Source organism: Octopus bimaculoides, chromosome 18 (genome assembly GCF_046866305.1).
Source record: "Octopus bimaculoides isolate indiv1 chromosome 18, ASM4686630v1, whole genome shotgun sequence".
Classification (NCBI taxonomy): domain Eukaryota; kingdom Metazoa; phylum Mollusca; class Cephalopoda; order Octopoda; family Octopodidae; genus Octopus; species Octopus bimaculoides.
Window position 1 is genome coordinate 43,518,336 of NC_142945.1, and position 19,103 is coordinate 43,537,438.

The following is a 19,103-nucleotide window of genomic DNA, read 5'->3' on the forward strand; positions in this document are numbered from 1 at the left end:
GATATGGCTTTATGGTTTTCTCCATTTTTGTTCTTGTTGCCTTATATATATATATATATATATATATATATATATATATATATATATATGTATAAATTCTTACAGATGTAGGGTAAAAATTAGTAATTAATTAATAATTAGTAATTTTACCAAGTAGTTCATTGTGTTTAAAAACCATTATCGGTAAAACTTATATAAACATAATTAAAATTAGGGTTCATCAAGAATTGCTTCACCACATATCAAAGCCGGGTGAATTCGTTATTTTTTCGTTTTTGCCTTTGTAGTTGTGAGTATTTGTCTGTCTGGGAGTTATATTTTGGTAGAGAAATAGTAATTTTGACTGCTATTTCTAACTTTCGGTGTGTGGCGAAGGAATTCTTGCTGAACCCTAATGTTAATTATATATATATAAATTTAGGGAATGGAGCAGGTAAAATCCAGGCTACATATGTTTCCTAGCGAGCAGAAAACCTCAGAAGAAGTAATTACCCAAACTAGCGGTACTCTGCTAGCTACTCGTCAGGCTAAACATACCTTGGTCAAATAAAGGTTACATTGTCATCAAGAGATCCTAAGTTAACTCGTAGGAGATTTGATCGTAAATGAATGGAAAGCATTTTTGATCAAATATCGTGCAAGTTAACTAGAGATTCCTTGATGACAATATAACCTTCATTTGAACGAGGTATCTTTGCCTGATGAATAGCTTGCAGAGTACTCCTTGTTTAGGTTATATGTATGTATGTATGTATGTATGTACGGCAAGCATTGTTCTCTTTCTGTCTACCAAATCCACTCACAAGGCTTTAGTTGGCCCGAGGCTATAGTAGAAGACACTTTCCCAAGGTGCCACACAGCAGGACTGAACCCGGAACCATGTGGTTGAGAAGCAAGCTTCTTATTTCTTTATTGCCCAAAAGGGGCTAAACATAGATGGGACAAACAAGGACAGACAAAGGGATTAAGTTGATTACATCGACCCAAGTGTGTAACTGTTATTTAATTTATCAACCCCGAAAGGATGAAAGGCAAAGTCGACCTCGGCGGAATTTTAACTCAGAACATAACAGCAGACGAAATACTGCTAAGCATTTCGCCCCGCGTGCTAACGTTTCTGCCAGCTCACCGCAAGCTTCTTAACACACAGGAATGCCTGCTTAAAATAATAGCTAAATATTCATTCCACACCATATCATCTTAATAAAGGAAAGACACATTATATAATTTAGTCTTACTAACACCATTCCCAGAAAAATAAGAGAGGGTGGTCACAGGTGTTTGTATATCTTCTGGATCATAACTTGATCTGAGAGTTCATGACAGCAACATGAATGAAAGCAATAACAACATAACCAACCCAAACTGATTGATGAAATGTAGGCTAAGGTACGAAATGTCTAGAAATTGTAAAATAAATGTGATGGTCATGGTATGAATGTCTTTTCTCACAAGTTTGTTTGATTAGAGCTTAACTAAGGCTACCACCACCACAACAACAACAACAACTGCTACTACTATTACTACTACAGGTTAGAAATGAAACGACCAAGAATTTCTTGATTCCTTTTTTGTTAATTCAAGCTTCAAACAAAAGCAATACATGGTTTGACATTAAAGCATCATTTACAGAATTCCTTTGCTTCTAAGTGCTTGCAGATTTTGGTGTTGGATTTATTCTTCCTTTCATTTCTAGAAAGACATGCACACACACATGCAAATGCATGTTACACACAAATGCATGCGCAATACATATGTTTAGATGCACATGTTATTCAAGCCTATTAAGTGGATTAAAGCTCCTCTTTTGTGTTTAATGAAACAAAACTTTGAAAACCCTGTGACTTTATTCTCGTCATGCATGCTTGAGTGTTAGGTGTGTAACTCTGTTTGGTATAGCAACATGAGGAATGAAATGGAAAAAGAAAATGGGAAGGAAGACAAAGGTGGTGGTGGTGGTGGTGCTGCTGTTGAGGGTGGGTGATGGTGGTGTTGATGATGATGTGGAGAAGGTGGAGGAGGAGGAGGAAAAAGGAGTTGCAATGATGATGGAAAAGATGATGATGATGATAAGGAGGGGAGGAGAAGGAGAGGAAGAGGAGGAGGTGGAAGAAAATAAAGAAGAAATGAAGAACTGGAGAAGAAAGGAGGAAATGAAAGAGAAAAAGAAGAGGAGGAAAATGGAGAAGAAATGAAGAATTGGAGAAGAAGAGGAGGAAATGCAAGAGAAGAAGAGCAAAAGAAATAGAAGAAAAAAATGAAGAACAGTCTGGGGAAATTAAGATGATATGAGGAAGAAATAGAAAACAAGAACAATGAAAACAGAAGTGAAAAAGAAGAAAGGAAAATGAGAAGAAAATGATGAAAGTGAAGAAGAAAAGGAAGACGAAAGTGCAAAGGAGAATGAAGACGAAAGTGAAGGGGATGAAAAACAAAAGTGATATAGATGCAATTGAAGCATGACAAGATGGTAATGGGGGTTGCGGGGTGCGGGGTGCTAGCTGAAGTTACTGGAATGAAGAAATGGCAGCAGGTCGAAAGGTGTGAGCAAGGTTGACAGTATTGATCCCAATGAAAAGGTCACTTGATCATTCCATGAATTGTAACGAGTAGTTTGTGAGAAATTGCTGTTGCCTTAATTGAGAGAACGAGGCAATAAAAACCATGCTAATAACGGCAATGAAGAAGCAGCAAAGATTTAATGATTGCTAGTGTGCATCTTGTGCATGTGTGCATGCGCATCTGTCTGTGGTAAGAAGCTCGCGTCTCAACTACATGATTCCGGGTTCAGTGGCACGGCATGGCACCTTGGGCAAGTGCCTTTCGCTATAACACTGGGTGGACCAAAGCAGTAATAATTATTCTTTCTTCTCTAGGCACAAGGCCTTGAAAAGTTTTTGGGGAAAGGGGGGTGGGCTGGTCGCTTACATCGACCCTACTGAAAAGATGAAAGGCAAATACATATGTATATATATATATATATATATATATACACACACACACACACACACACACACACATAAATACTTATATATATATATATATATATATATATATATATATATATATGTATAGAAATTTAAACGTAATAAAATGTTTTAAAAGAAATTGAAAGTACCTTCGTGATAACTGTAAGCCTATTTTGGGGCCATCCTATATATATATATATATATATATATATATATATATATGCATGTGTGTGTGTATATGTTTGTATGCCTGTGTTTGTCCCCCTAACATTGCTTGACAACCGATGGTGGTGTGTTTACGTCCCCCTAACTTTAGCAGTTTGGCAAAAAGAAACCGATAGAATAAGTACTAGGCTTACAAAAATAAGTCCTGGGGTCGATTTGCCCGACTGAAGGCAGTGCTCCAGCATGGCAGCAGTCAAATGACTGAAACAAGTAAAAGAATAAAGAGTACATACACACACACACACATAAATACAGTATCTAACTAAGGCAATGTTTTCTTCTTTATGTTGTTTTGTGATATGTCGATGTAACTTGGAAACTTGACATATAGAAATTAATAATGGTAAGTTCCTGATTGAGATAAGACTGAAAGAAGTTCCAAACATTTGAAAGGCTGCCCCAGCCTGGCCACTGTCCAATGACAGAAACAAGTAGCAAAAGATTAAAGGAATGAATGAATGTGTGTGTTTGCATATATGAGTAAATGCATGTGTATATGTATGTAAATATGAATATATTTACATATATACACATATATATATGAATATATATATCATATCATATATTCATAAATATATATGTATAAATGTATATAGATATATGTATATATCTATACGTGCATAAAGGCATACATATACGTACATACACACACACACATATATATTATTGATATATGTATGTATGTATATATGTATGTATATCATATAAACATTAGATCTTTGATTAGCACCTTACATCAAATGGTGAGATGAAGACAAATAAATTATTACCGCTATCATTACCGTGCTACCATAATGAATTATTTCATTACCTTCTATGTGAAGAATTTCCTTTGGTGAGCGACAACACCTCTCATTCACACACACACACACACATACACTTGTGCTCATATGCAATAATGCACACACTGTTTGAACTTCGGAAACACATCAATTGCCATAATTTCATCTTTTAATGTGGAATGTGGAAAGAACTTTGCTTCCCAAACTCATGGTTCCACTTTCAGTCCTATTCCGTGGCACATTGGACCAGTGTCTCCCACTAATGCCATTGTATATATGTATTTATATGAATGTAAAGGTGAGAACCAAAGATCCAGGAAAAGGAAGTTAACGAGCTTCCCGTAATCCATAGAAACCCACTTTCAGAAACTGTAGTGGTTGATTGATGTAGAAGGTTGTAAATATTTCCCATATGGAAGTTCGATAAGCAGAAAAAAGTTATTTTATAGTTCCCTGTTAGCAACAGAGATTTCAGTGTATGAGAATAAAAATCCAAATTTGGGATTAGGGAATGGTGGAGGTAAAATCCAGACTACATATGTATCCTAGCTAGCAGAAACTTGGAAGTAGTAATTACCCAAACGAGGGGTGTGTATACTCTTTTACTTGTTTCAGTCATTTGACTGTGGCCATGCTGGAGCACCGCTTTTAGTCGAGCAAATTGACCCCGGGACTTATTCTTTGTAAACCTAGTATCTGATAGTCTGGTCTGTCATGTGATCATATGACATGTGATATCTTCATGAGATGCTTTCTCAAGACAGTCATGCTGTGGTGTTGTGCAGTATATCCACATTAAGTATGATATGCAGAGTACTATTTCGAACGCATACAACTTACATTTCTAATAATAAATTTTAGCATTTATTATGAAAATCTGACATAAATGACAACATATTTACAAATAACTTTGAATAAAATACTGTACTGTCAGCTATTGTTCATGAGCAAGTATATTTTGATGACATACAATATTTTAATTAATTGTTTTAGGTGCCTTTGTAGTCAGGAACAGCCTCTCAGCCCTTCTATCCAGGACCCAGTAGCATAGCCATGTTGTGACAGTCAGAAGGTGAGAAAGAGCTGCACCAATATTTGGTTGTACTAATTTACAGCTGAATAGACAAGAAAAGCTTTAAATGAAGTGCCTTGCTCAAGGATACAATATGCCACATGGCTCAGGAAAAGAACCTGTGATGTTATGATCAGGAGTTGAACACCCTAACCATCAGGCCAAGCAACATCACAGATATCACAGATAACTTTGTACATGTCATGAAAAAAGACAAAGTTTTCAGACAGACATAGACTAAAGGATTGGATAAATAATTAAAAATGAAAAAGAAAAGAACAAATGAGCAGAATAATTAAGTTTTCTAGTGGATGAATAATCAAACTTTCCAACAAGTTTTAAGGTCGATTTTCAAAGAATAACAATGCAGAGACGAGCTCCAAGAAAATGCTTTAAGAACCAGCCTCTCAGAAATATATTGGATAAAATCTGATTACTATTCTGATACATTCCACTTTCTGTCATTTGAATGCTATACCGAAATTTGGTAAATTCAGTACAGTTTTTGACCTTTGCAAACAGTAAAAGCCGGTTGATGTCAGCATTGTCAGATAATTCAACGTGAGAAATATCTCAGACATCGTTTGATTGTGTTAACCATACCTGACTGCAGTTTATTATTACAGTGTGTAAGAATGTGTGTATATATGTGTATGTATGTGTTTAAGTGCACATGGAAGTTTTCTGAAAGTGGTCCTTCAGCATTATATGAAATTTACTTTGACTTGGCTGTCACTTCGAAGTTAGAGGTTTTTATAAGAAGTTTAACTTATTAAACCTAGGCTTTGCAATGCAAGATAATCATTTATTTATTGGCCACAGGGTCAACAGAACAGAACATTAAACGGCATCGTTTCCATTCCATGTCACCTAAATGTATTGACAGGAAATTGCCAAATCCCATCTGGTGATGGAATTCATATATTCTTAAGAGGGTGGTGAATTGGCAGAGTCATTAGAGGGTTCGATAATGTGTATGAGTGTTTGTTCCAGTTCACTACAGTCTGAGTTCAAATCTCACTAGGGTCAATTTTGTCTTTCACTTTTTTGGGGTGGATAAAAGAGTACCAGGCTTAAGCAAAGGGCTGGCAGACTTATCAGCGAGTCAAGAAAGGTAACTCACAGTTGAACAAACAGGCCCCAGTACTGAAACAAGTAAAAGAGTTTGAGACTTACATTCAACCAAACTTTAGCTGACAGGGATATCTCTTTAATATTAAGAGCAGCAATTTGTCAATCAAGACAACAACCTGAGTACCTCAATGCAAAATTGAGCAGACTATGTACTGAAGCAGAATAAAGCATGGGATAGAAAAGCATTTAATTTAAAGGCAATTCAACTGCTTTTTCTTGCACATTGAGAAACCAAATAAAGCTGCCCTCATTGGTTCACAACTACACTGGTTGAGAAGGATTCAAGGAATAATAATTACATCTACACACACATGCACAAAGAACCCATAGTCTTTTACTGTGTTACTCTTTTACTTGTTTCAGTCATTTGACTGCGGCCATGCTGGATCACCACCTCTAGTTGAGAAAATTGACCCCAGGACTTATTCTTTGGATGCCTAGTACTTATTCTATCGGTCTCTTTTGCCAAACCGCTAAGTTATGGGGACGTAAACACACCACCATCGGTTGTCAAGCGATGTTGGGGGGGACAAAAACAGACACACAAACATATACACACACATACATATATATATATATATATATACATATATATATATATATATATACAATGGGTTTCTTTCAGTTTCTGTCTACCAGATCCACTCACAAGGCTTTGGTCGGCACGAGGCTATAGTAGAAGACACTTGCCCAAGATGCCACGCAGTGGGAATGAACCCACAACCATGTGGTTGGTAAGCAAGCTACTTACCACACAGCCACTCCTAATACAAACACACTCTCACACACATGCTTAATTTTGGTGTAGTTTGGAAGTTCTTTTCCCTGAGTGTTGCTCCTTGTATAACAGCTCTTCTTTGCCACGTGGAATCTGTGCCCTTCTTTTACATGGTCCCCAAACATGGTCCCCGCATTTTTAGTGCTGGGCTTATTATTTTATCCTCAGAGCTGTCTTTATGCCACGGGTGTTTTGGGAAACTGCGAAAACAAATTTGTCAACAACAGCAGTGCTAGTATGGACAGGACATCATTGAGCCAATAAAGGAACCTACTAGAAAAAGCAGCTAAATTCCCATCACATCACATTCTACCATTTTAGGCATTCTGGGTCACAGCAGAAATGCATTCTTCAAAGACAGCAATGCCTGTATGGAGAATAATGAGCCAACAAGGCAACTTACCAGAAAAAACAGCCAAGTTTCTATCAGATCACATTCTGCCATTTTAAACAAGGACAGACATATTAGATAATATATATATATATACTTGTCCATCTTTTACAAAAGACTAGACGGTCATGGGAGGATGTGTTTCGTGATTGCAGGGTTTTCTCAGTTTGGATCCAATTCAAGCTAAACAACAGCAAGAACAACAATTACAAGAACAAAAATGTCATCACTGACAACAAAGATAATGTTGACCTCATCAGCTAAATATCAGAAAAGATGCTTCATCGACCTCATCAGCTAAATATCAGAAAAGATGCTTCATCGACCTCATCAGCTAAATATCAGAAAAGATGCTTCATCGACCTCATCAGCTAAATATCAGAAAAGATGCTTCATCGACATATAACTGCTGTCAAGACTGATGGCGATTCTTCCTATTCGTTTAAACAATCTATATATTTTGATTATTGATCTTTCAACATCCTCACTCACCCACTCACTCATTCACTGTATGTCTCTCTGTCTGTCTGTCTGTCTCTCTTTCTCTCTCTCTCTCTCTCTCTCTCTCCCTCTCTTATTTCCTTTCTCTCTTCACTAAATGTGTACTGATTACTTTTGGACGTCCAAATAAAACAAGATCCTAATGCCAAAATATTAAGTCATATAACAACAACAATCATCCTAACAAGAATATTAATAGAAAATTAGAAAAAGTAATTCATATATATATATGTGTGTGTGTGTGTGTGTGTGTGTGTGTGTGTGTGTGTGTGTGTGTATATATATGTATGTATATATATGTATGTATATATACACACATATATATATATATCATATATAATGTACTTGTATTTATATGTGTTTGTATTTCTATCGTTTCTCTCCTTTCGTTAGCGAACACATAATTATCTCATTATAAGCCATTAATGCTTTTTGGTTTGGGATGACTTCAAGAGAAGTTATGATGAACCGTTTGTTCTTAATTAAATAAGACAAGCTGTGAGGTAAAAAGGCAAATAATTGATCATTAGCTCGAACAAAAATATTTTCTATTTTACACAATCTTAATATAATCTAACAAACCACTAGATTGCTTCAGTACAAAGGACATGCCCACACACATACACACATATATATATATATGTATATATATATATATATATATATATATATATATAAAGATTCTGTTATTGGTTTTAGTAATTAGATTGAAGCAATGATATGACACAGCCTTCAAGGGTTTCAATCAATTATATTGACCCTCATATTTAATGTAGTGTGCATTTTATCGGCCCCTATTTATCAAACGGCAGATGTCATCTATTTAGTTTGTTAATTATTGGAGTCACCTCCATTTATGACATAACTAATAAGTACTATAAGAAATTTTGCATCAATAGGACCCAGAAACATCAATAGGACCACATATAAATCTAACTATCTACCTCTCTATCCACCAATTCATCTATCCATCCAACCATCCATCCATCGTCTATTTATCTATCTATCTATCTATCCGTCTGTCTATCTATCTATCTGTCTGTCTGTCTGTTTATCTATCTATGTGTACACACACACACACACACACATACACACACACACATATATATATACATACACTGGTTTCAAATTTTCACACAAAATCAATTGGTTTGGGAGAAAGGTGTAGTCATTTACCTGAAGCAAGGAACTTTTCAGCCACCCTCTCATATATATAAGGTGAGCTGGCAGAACTGTGTGTGTGTGCCAGGCAAAATTGCTTAGTGGCATTATGTCCCTCTTCATATTGTGAGTTCAAATTCTGCTGGGTCATCTTACAAGAAGCAAGTGTATTAGCTTAACACTCAAAGAATGGAAATGTCTTTAGTTTCGAGCCTTCCACAAAAACGATTAAGAGGCAAAAAGACAGAGAGAGAAAAAATATGTAGTGCCTAACAGATACCAACATGATGAAATGGTCATGTGTGTTTTTGTGTGTACACACATAGATAGATAGATAGATAGATAGATAGATGCATATGTGGTGTTTTTGTGTCATACTAGTGTAAAATTTCTTATAGTACTTCTTACTTATTCCATAAAGTAAGAAGCACCATGAGAGTTTCTGATAATGTTGTTTTCATGATTGTTGTTAATAATGTTGTTGTTGCCGATAATGTTGCTCTTAAGCTCTTGCTCAAATCTGAAGCTTCCAAGCCTTACATATCTTTACGGATATCAAGAACTACGGTTCTTGTGCAACCCTTTAGTGCTCAAACCAGCCATAACAGGCCCAAATATTGAACCTGTTTTATCTCCAAACTGGTTAGATCAGGCCTCTCACACCTACTCCACAATGTCATTCTAAACATAAACAATCATGTCATTGAAATCTTAAAGCTATGAGATAATGGATGGTTAATCCGAACATATCTATTAGTGACAAAGACAGTGTTGATACCAAGAAGTAACACTTAACTCCAATGAAACATGCAGGTTCTGTTGGAACAAACTACAGTAATACCTCACCATATCACGGTTCGCCTATTGTACACTTAATACATCATGGGTCACCTATCCCACACTCAGTACATTACGGATTTTTCGAGCCAATATATACCCATTTACTCTTTTACTCTTTTACTTGTTTCAGTCATTTGATTGTGGCCATGCTGGAGCAGCGCCTTTAGTCGAGCAAATCGACCCCAGTACTTATTCTTTGGAAGCCTAGTACTTATTCTATCAGTCTCTTTTGCCGAACCGCTATGTTACGGGGACGTAAACACACCAGCATCGGTTGTCAAGCGATGTTGGGGGAACAAACACAGACACACAAACATATACACATAAATATATATATATACATATATACGATGCGCTTCTTTCAGTTTCCGTCTACCAAATCCACTCACAAGGCTTTGGTTGGCCCGAGGCTATAGTAGAAGGCACTTACCCAAGGTGCCACGCAGTGGGACTGAACCCAGAACCATGTGGTTGGTAAGCAAGCTACTTACCACACAGCCACTCCCGCGCCCTATATGTAAATTTATATCACAGACTCCTCAGTATATCTGGGTCCTGCGGCCGATAGTTATTCATATTTTTTTAGATTATAATTATTTCTGTGGGAGGTTTTGGAATGTAACACCTATGGTAATCAAAGGATTACTGTATATAATCTGTTCTAACAAGCTACAGTTTGCATTAACAGAACACCCATGTGTAAGTGGGGGATAAGGAATTTGAAACAAAGTGAATGAATAAATATTACATGTAACAGAATCTGAATGTTGTACGTGTGTGTATATAATATGAGGGAGTGTTAGCTATTATTTCTAACAGGTTGAGTGACCATGCAAAAGTTCTACTTGGCTTTGTGGAAGTTTATCTTGTGGATGTTTCTGTTGCTGGCAGACGACCAAAATTTCCATTTCAATTGTGTTTGCTGTATTAAGTTTATTTCCTTGTCAGTCGTGGGACATTTGCATATAAATTTACTTCCAGCTAAAGGTATTACCATAGGAAAGAGAGAGAGAGGAGGAGGAGGAGGAGGAGAGGGTATTAGACACAAAGGACGTTTAGACAGAGTGACAGAGATAGAGAGAAAGGCAAAGAGAGAGAGAGAGAGGGTGGTGGTGGTGGTAAGGAAGAAATGAAAATGAAAACAAAAAAATAAAACGAGAGTTTAGTTGTGATTTTGCCAATGGTAATTCACTTAAATTCGTGATTCAATAATCTTAATATGATGATGTGTGTGTGTGTAGGTATGTCCTTCTCTCTCTCCCTCTGTATGTATGCATGTATGTATGCATTTATATATATATATATATATATATATATATATATATAGAGAGAGAGAGAGAGAGAGAGAGAGAGAGAGAGAGAGAGAGAGAGAGAGAGAGAGAGAGAGGACGCAGATGTGCACTCACAAATATATCATATTAAGATTTTGTATATATAGATATATATGCATGCGTATGAATGTATGTATATATGATATATACACACACACACACACACCTATATTTAAGAAGAGATATAGATGTAACCCAATATGTATGTTTACATATATATATATATATATACATATATATATACATATATACACACATATATATATATATGTATGTATGTATGTATCATCATCATCGTTTAGCATGGAAAGCAGACGTTAAACGATGATAATGATGATACATACATACATACATATATATATATATATATATAAATATACACACTCACACACACACATACGTACATATATATATATATATATATATATATATATATATATATATATAAAACATAATTTGGTTTGAGTGAGACTTCAAATTTTAGCTTTTAGCATATCACTTACACTGGTTGATTAAACTGGCAGATGAAACTCAAAATCCTTCAGAAAGGAATTTTGAAACAACAGCAACACCAACATGAAGAAAACAATGGAGGCTATTATCAATATATTCAAAGCTTCCCATCATTGAAAAATTGTTTCTTCTTCACTGTGGGTTAACCCTGACTTTCAGAAGAGATTTATGATCAAAGTGTTTCCAGCCATGACAGTCTAATTTTTTTTAGGTACATTTAGCATTACATCATTTAATATGTCATTAGTTGTCTAAAACAATTAAGGTTAATTTGTGAAAGATTTGGTTGTTATTTCTAGCAGGTTGTCAGAGACATGCTGAGATTTTTGTGTTGACTCAATTACTTTATCTTCAAATTCCTTTCTATCAACACACATAAAAGTATATTTGTGTATATATATATATATATATATATATATTACATACAAAAATAAGAGGAATGACCAGCAAAAGTGGACTCCTATAGGCTAGAAATAGATGCCAAATCATCTAACCACGAAAAATATGTTCTCAGTAAGGAGTCCACTTTTGCTGGTCATTCCTCTTATTTTTGTATGTAATATAATTTTAATCTTCGATTTTTTTTAATATGCTAGACCACTGGTTTTAATTGATTAATATCAATTTCTACCCTTATTAATAAATTTTATATATATATATATATATATATATGTATGTAAGTAGGTATGTACCTTAGTTTCCATTCATGTACACACGGACACAAACACACACATATATTATTAATAAAATACCCAAAACAAATATGATATTCAATGCTTTGCGAAACATACACATGTTTCATCAAAATACCAACATGATTACATAATAGCTGTTGAAACATTATATATAATCTTGTAGTTCACCTCTTTGGTGATCAGTGAGAATTACCATGACTCCTGGTGTTATATATATACATATTTATATCCTGAAAATTCCATGCAGCCTTGGCTTTGTTGTCTCATTTTATTTAACATACATACGTATGTGTGTGTGTGTGTGTGTGTGTGTGTGCGTATAGATATTAAAATTTAAGTATGAAGTACATGTACAATTTTCAGTCATTATTACTACATTTGGAATTTAAATAAATTTACTATTTACTTGATATATAAATCACTTGTAATCAGCTGTCATGTTTCTGTATCCTCAAAATTGTCAGCAAAAATGGATTCTGCAGAATGGCAATGTTTCAAGAATCATTATATTCTCATCAGCAATAAATTACATTACGTTTCAGCAATATATATATATATATATATATATGTGTGTATGTGTTAGTGTACATGTGTGTGTGTTTGTGTGTATTTTATTTGTGTGTGTCTATCTTCGTGTTTGCGTTTACTGTTGTATGTAATGATGTAGTGTCAAAACATATAATATCGTAAATCAATCAAGAGAGAGATTGATATATTAAATATCTATGAAATCTATCAGGATAAATAAATTGATGTATTAAGTACCAGACAGAAATAATAACAGCATGTCGATTTGATCAACTAAAACCCTTTTAGAGCAGTGCTGTAGCATGACCAATATCAAACGATGGAAGCTAGTGATGGCTTATTATTTCCCTTTTGACTGGTTATTAATCATCAAGTGATTGTTTATCGTCCACAGCATTATGTAATGTATTTTGGATTCATTATTAAACATCACATTCCCTGATCGCATTCTCTCTCGGATATACTTTTGTCTTGTCTAATATCATTTTTCCTATTCTTCCAAATTTTCTTGTAGAAAATCATATTCCATTTTCCTCATATCCCATTTCCTACTGTAATATCCCATCTTCCTGTCTAATATCACATCTCTTTATAGATATATTATATTTCCGTGTCAAATATCATATTCCCTTGTCTGATATCGGATTCCTTTGTTTAGTGTAATATTTTTTTCTTCCAACTCATATCCCATCCCATTCTGATTTTACAATTTGTTGTCACACATCCTATTTTACCAGTCTAATACTTTATTCCCTTATCAAACAGCACACTTCATTGTCAAATACTTCTCGTTCACTTTTCTAATATCTCATTCTTGACTGATCTTCTACTTCATTTGATATATAATATTCCTTTCATAAATATCTTGACACCATATTTATCCCATTTTCTCCTGTAATATAATGCTCCCTTCTCTAATATCCCAATCCCTAATTTAATATCACGTTCCCTTCACTGATATCAATCCAGACCAGGAACCACCAAATAGGTTGCACTTTATTGGATTTCTTTAGGTGTTTGAATAATTTCAGAAATAAAGCCGATAATACGGAAGAATTTTGTGAAAAAAAACATGCAAAGATGCAGTATAGATCTTGAATTTATACATGATCCAAATATTCTTGTGTGCCGTGTCAGATTTCCATGTCAAAAACCACATTTCCATGCAGAATATCAAATTTCAAAGAAATAAATTAATTCTTATATTTATATTTTTCATAATTTCATTCCTAACATTTTTTTTCTTTTTCTTTTCCAGGTAAGCCAATTGCAATTTTTGTGCTCTACAACAAGAAAAGGATTAAAAAAACCCCCAAAAACCCAAAAATGTTTTCTCGAATACTCTAAAGTCTTTCATTCTTCATATCACTATACCGAATTGGAATGGAGATTCTGGCAAGTAAGAAATGTCACGTAACATCGATAGCACTATTTTCGTAAAGAATGATCTACCAAACACATCATATATCTATCTATTGTGGCTTTTGTTAATATTGTATTTTGATCTAAATTAATTTCTGAACACCATATAATATATATATATATATATATATATATATATATATATATATATAATACTATATTATATTATATTATATTATATTACATTATATTATATTATATTATATTATATTATATTATATTATATTATATTATATTATATTATATTATATTATATTATATTATATTATATTATATTATATGATATTATATTATATTATATTATATTATATTATATTATATATAAACGTAAAATTTAAGGCAGAAAATGCAGAAATATTGATGAACAACAATTGACTTATGTGAGTTATTTATTAATTTAAAACAAAAAATAGACTGTTTTGAATAAATAAATAATAATTGATTTAAGTCAATTGTTGATCACCAATATTTCTTCATTTTCTGTTTTCTTTAAATTTTAATTCTTGGTAAACTCCTGTTTATCCTTGTCTTTACCTATAATTCATGAGCATAATATACTTGCGTTTGTATACACACACATACACACATATGCATATATATGTATATATCATTTGAAATTTTTATATAATATCTGAAATTTCTAATGCAACTAATACTGAGAATTTTAGCTTTATTATGTCTAATGTAAAGATATATGGGCAAATGTGAATGTAGGCTTTAAATCGTCCAGCAACAGAGAAAGGAACATGTTTGGAATGTTCTAACTAGTTTCATCGCTATTTAAAAATTCATCAGAGAACAAGTATCAGCATTTTTGCATATAGTAGAGCAATAGATAACTTATTGCTATTTATATCAAGCACAAACCAGAACTTTGTTAAAGTTAAAAATAACAAGTCTAAATTTCATAACTGTATTCACTAGTAGATCAAGGTATTAAGGATGAAGATAAAAAGAAATCTATGAATAATATAATGGTAGATGGAACATCCGTGTACGTGCACGCACACACATACATATATCAACAAACATATTTCTCAATGTAACAGCATTTATAAAAAGAAAAATATTGAGGAACTTGCCAGGATCCGAATCAGAAATCTTTTTATTCATTGTGAAATGTCTTATCAATTGTTAGCCTTCAATTAAATAAAAAAAAAAAAAAAAAAACATGGCTGAAACAGCTGTAGTGAATCTCAGCCCATCAGTGTTATTATTTATGAATACATCTATATATGTTTACACTCTCATGCATATAATTACCTGTATATCCTTTTAAGGACAAATACACACACAAATATATGCGTATATGTATACAATAAAATTTATAAAGTGCTTATTACACAGAGTGGTCATGTGCACTACAATACAAAATACAGATAAAATATATATATAAACATGTATAATCACAGATATTCATACATACACATACATGCACATATATATATATATATATATATATATATATATATATATATATATAGTTATAGGGTGGATGCAAAGTAGGTATGCATCAAAGATTGGTAATAAAATCCATATTACTTTTACAAATTTATTGAAAACAAATCATACATGTTCTTTATTACATGGGGAAAATGAAAGTAAATCTTCATATTTCAATGTAGAGACAAACCACCCACCTCGTATTACAGGCATCAGTCTTTCTACAACTCCATTCTGCTCTCTCAACTGAGCTACTGAATGACATATATACACAGGTACATAAATGTATGTGCGTAAAAGAACCAATCAAATTTGGGGTGGGGGTGTTGCAGAAACACGTGTACTTCTTAAGTGTGGTGTAATGATGATACTGCATTTGAACATATTTTTGTGAACGTATTCTTGTATGATAACAGATTGCTTACTTACTTATCTTAGCCTTGTATTATAATGATGTGTAGGAGATACGATATCTATACAGAGTCTAGTGATGAAAACCATCGTGCAGTGGAAGTTGTTGCTAAAATAAGAAAGTAGGTTTCTCATATATGTGTGTGCATATGCATGTTGATGAAAATGTATGTGTTTATGTGCACATGTTTAGTAACTATGTCTATTAGAACATATGTGTACATACACACACAAATTTGTGTGTATGTGTGTGTGTGTGTGTGTGTGTGTGTGTGTGTGCGTAGACATTTACAAGAGAAAAGTTACACAATGTGCCTCCCCAGACTAAAGATATAAATATTATATATTAATTATTAAATATACAAAACTATTTCCCATTTACTATAAAATAAAAAGAAAAAAGATGATGAATTCATTCATAGAAATCAGCTTAAAATCAATGCATGGAATTCATTAGATTTTCATGTTGGACACCGACATAATTATCGCTGCCTTTCAAGTTCAAAATATACACTTAGTATGTAATATCATTATTGCCATTTGCCATGAGTCCAGCCCCAAAATGAATTACATATATTGTCATGAACGCTCATATTGTTCTGCCTTTTGTTAAGTGATGTTACAGTCGCAAAGATTAATCACGCATGTGTTACATTGCATGTTGTGGGTGATTCAGATTATTTTTAAAGAAATGTTCTTTTTTTATGCTGTGAATAGGTGAATATATAAAATAGTAGTAAAGGACACACACACACACACACACACACACACACACACACACATGCTTATAAGAAATTTGGATGATAAAAGAATAAACAGTCATGTAATGAAGTTTATTAACTTACAGTTGTTTCTGCTATAAGATGCAATGCACTCAAATTTGAGTGCTTCAGCTTCATCAGAACTTCAATCATTGAAGCGCAATTTTATTTGGGAAAACATTGGGACATACCAGCAGATGGTACTTACACCATTTTGCATACTGTCTTAGATGATGATTTAGCGTGCATCAGAACTTATTCGCATACATGGTATTGACAAGTCACAAAAATGACAAAACATCAATATGTGTCGCTCCTGAATGAGTTATGCCACTTGTCAATGACTTCCAGGTGTTTTAACACCAGGTGCATTGATGAGAATATATTCTCTTATGCCTATAAGTGCACCTGCCCACGAACTAGCAAAATACATACCTGTGTTGGATGTTGTATCTGTCATTCTATCTCTATTCCCAGGACACTTTTTTTTTATTTATTGATAGTTCTCATTTTTTATGTCTGTTTTTACATCTTTTCTATTTGATATTGTTTATATCTCTCGAGTGTCTCTCTAGTATATTTATATATATATATACATATAAATACAAACACACACATATACAAATGTATATATATACATATATATACACACACACACACACACACACACACATATATATATATATATATATTAAAATAAGCAACAACAATATTCAAAGTTAATGCAGTAAATCGTTTCATGCCACTCCAACTTTGAATATCCTTGTTGCTTATCTTGATTTTAATCACCTTATTTTGGAATTGCTTGGATAATACCATACTTAATTCTGGTGCCTAAACTTAAGTACCACATTCACCTTGAATCTAAATTTTTTATATGTATATATATATATAAATTCAAATTACGCTGAAGGTAAACAAACAAACTTATATATAAATATGTACATCCACCATATGTCCATATATATATATATATATATATATATATATATATATATGCGAGTAAAAATAAATACAAAAAAGGTTTTTTTTTGTATGATTGTGTATAGAGGAGTATATTATTTTGTTTAAAAGAGTTCCAGCACTGCCTGTTTTTTATGTTTTATTTATATTCCTGCAGAACCAATGTGTGGTATAGAATATGGAATATACAATATATAATATAATATACAATATATAATATAAAATAAAATAAAATAAAAACGGATGGCACCATGAAATAAAGTATTGAATGTAGATGAAATATTGAGTGTTCAATATAAAGGATCAAATATATAAATATAAGTATATAAAGGCGACTCGAGTTTCAGGGCTATTTCCCTTCGTCATGGCCGGTATGACAGACTTTATAATTCTAAAACTCAGTATGACTGAACTTTTAATAATGTACATTTGTTATAATCCTCACAGAACATTTACACTGATATTACTATCTATCCCTGTGAAATGAATTGAAATTTCTGAGAACATTTGAACATTTAATGGTTTAAACATGCTTGTCCATTTTTTACATTGTAACTTTAAACTCTCGTAAGCTCTTTTCTCTTTTTTAAATATTTGCACCATTAATAAGCAAAAAATTGTTGAAACTAGTTTGGCAAAGAATAAGCCTATTCAAAAATGATTACACATTTTTTTTTGATTCAGGTGCATTTTCAAACCTCAAAATAAATTCTCCTATACATACAGGGTGGGGTGAATAAATTGTCTAAATTATGCAAAACTGAAAATAACACTGACGTCTCATTTGAACAGATATATTTATCAAAATTATATAAAAATATCTTGAAATACTAAAGACTAAATTTATTCAATAAAATCGCCATTGGCTTCAAACATGGCCTCCAGACAACTTTGGAATCTTCTGCAACTCTTCTGGATGGTCTCCTAGTTTAAATTGATGAATGCTGTCATGATCCTTGTCTTCAGTTCATCTTTGGTGATACAAGGAGTTTTGTTGGTCTCTTATTCAACTGTGCCCCACACATAATAATGGTCAGATGCTAGGAGTGATGTGGTTGCAGAAATTTTCTGAGAGCCATGACTGGGTTCTCCTGCTTGTGTAGCATGGTGCAGAGTCTTGTTGCTAGACATAGGGTCTTCCAGCTGCTACCGTCTTGACCCAGGGCAGCACTACCTCCTCCAG

The 19,103-nt window shown here is 33.3% G+C and overlaps 1 long non-coding RNA gene across 3 annotated transcripts in view; it reads left to right on the top strand.

The window, feature by feature from the left end:
- LOC128249805 (uncharacterized) overlaps positions 1-19,103 on the top strand; it is a 428,716-nt gene that overhangs the window by 365,715 nt on the left and 43,898 nt on the right. For 2 of the 3 annotated variants that reach the window (XR_016245014.1, XR_008265924.2), the window contains exon 3: positions 14,179-14,444. The exons of the other annotated variant lie outside the window; for it this stretch is intronic. This is a non-coding gene — a long non-coding RNA (uncharacterized LOC128249805). Of the gene's footprint in view, positions 1-14,178; positions 14,445-19,103 lie in introns of those variants that run through there. 3 annotated transcript variants of the gene reach the window in all.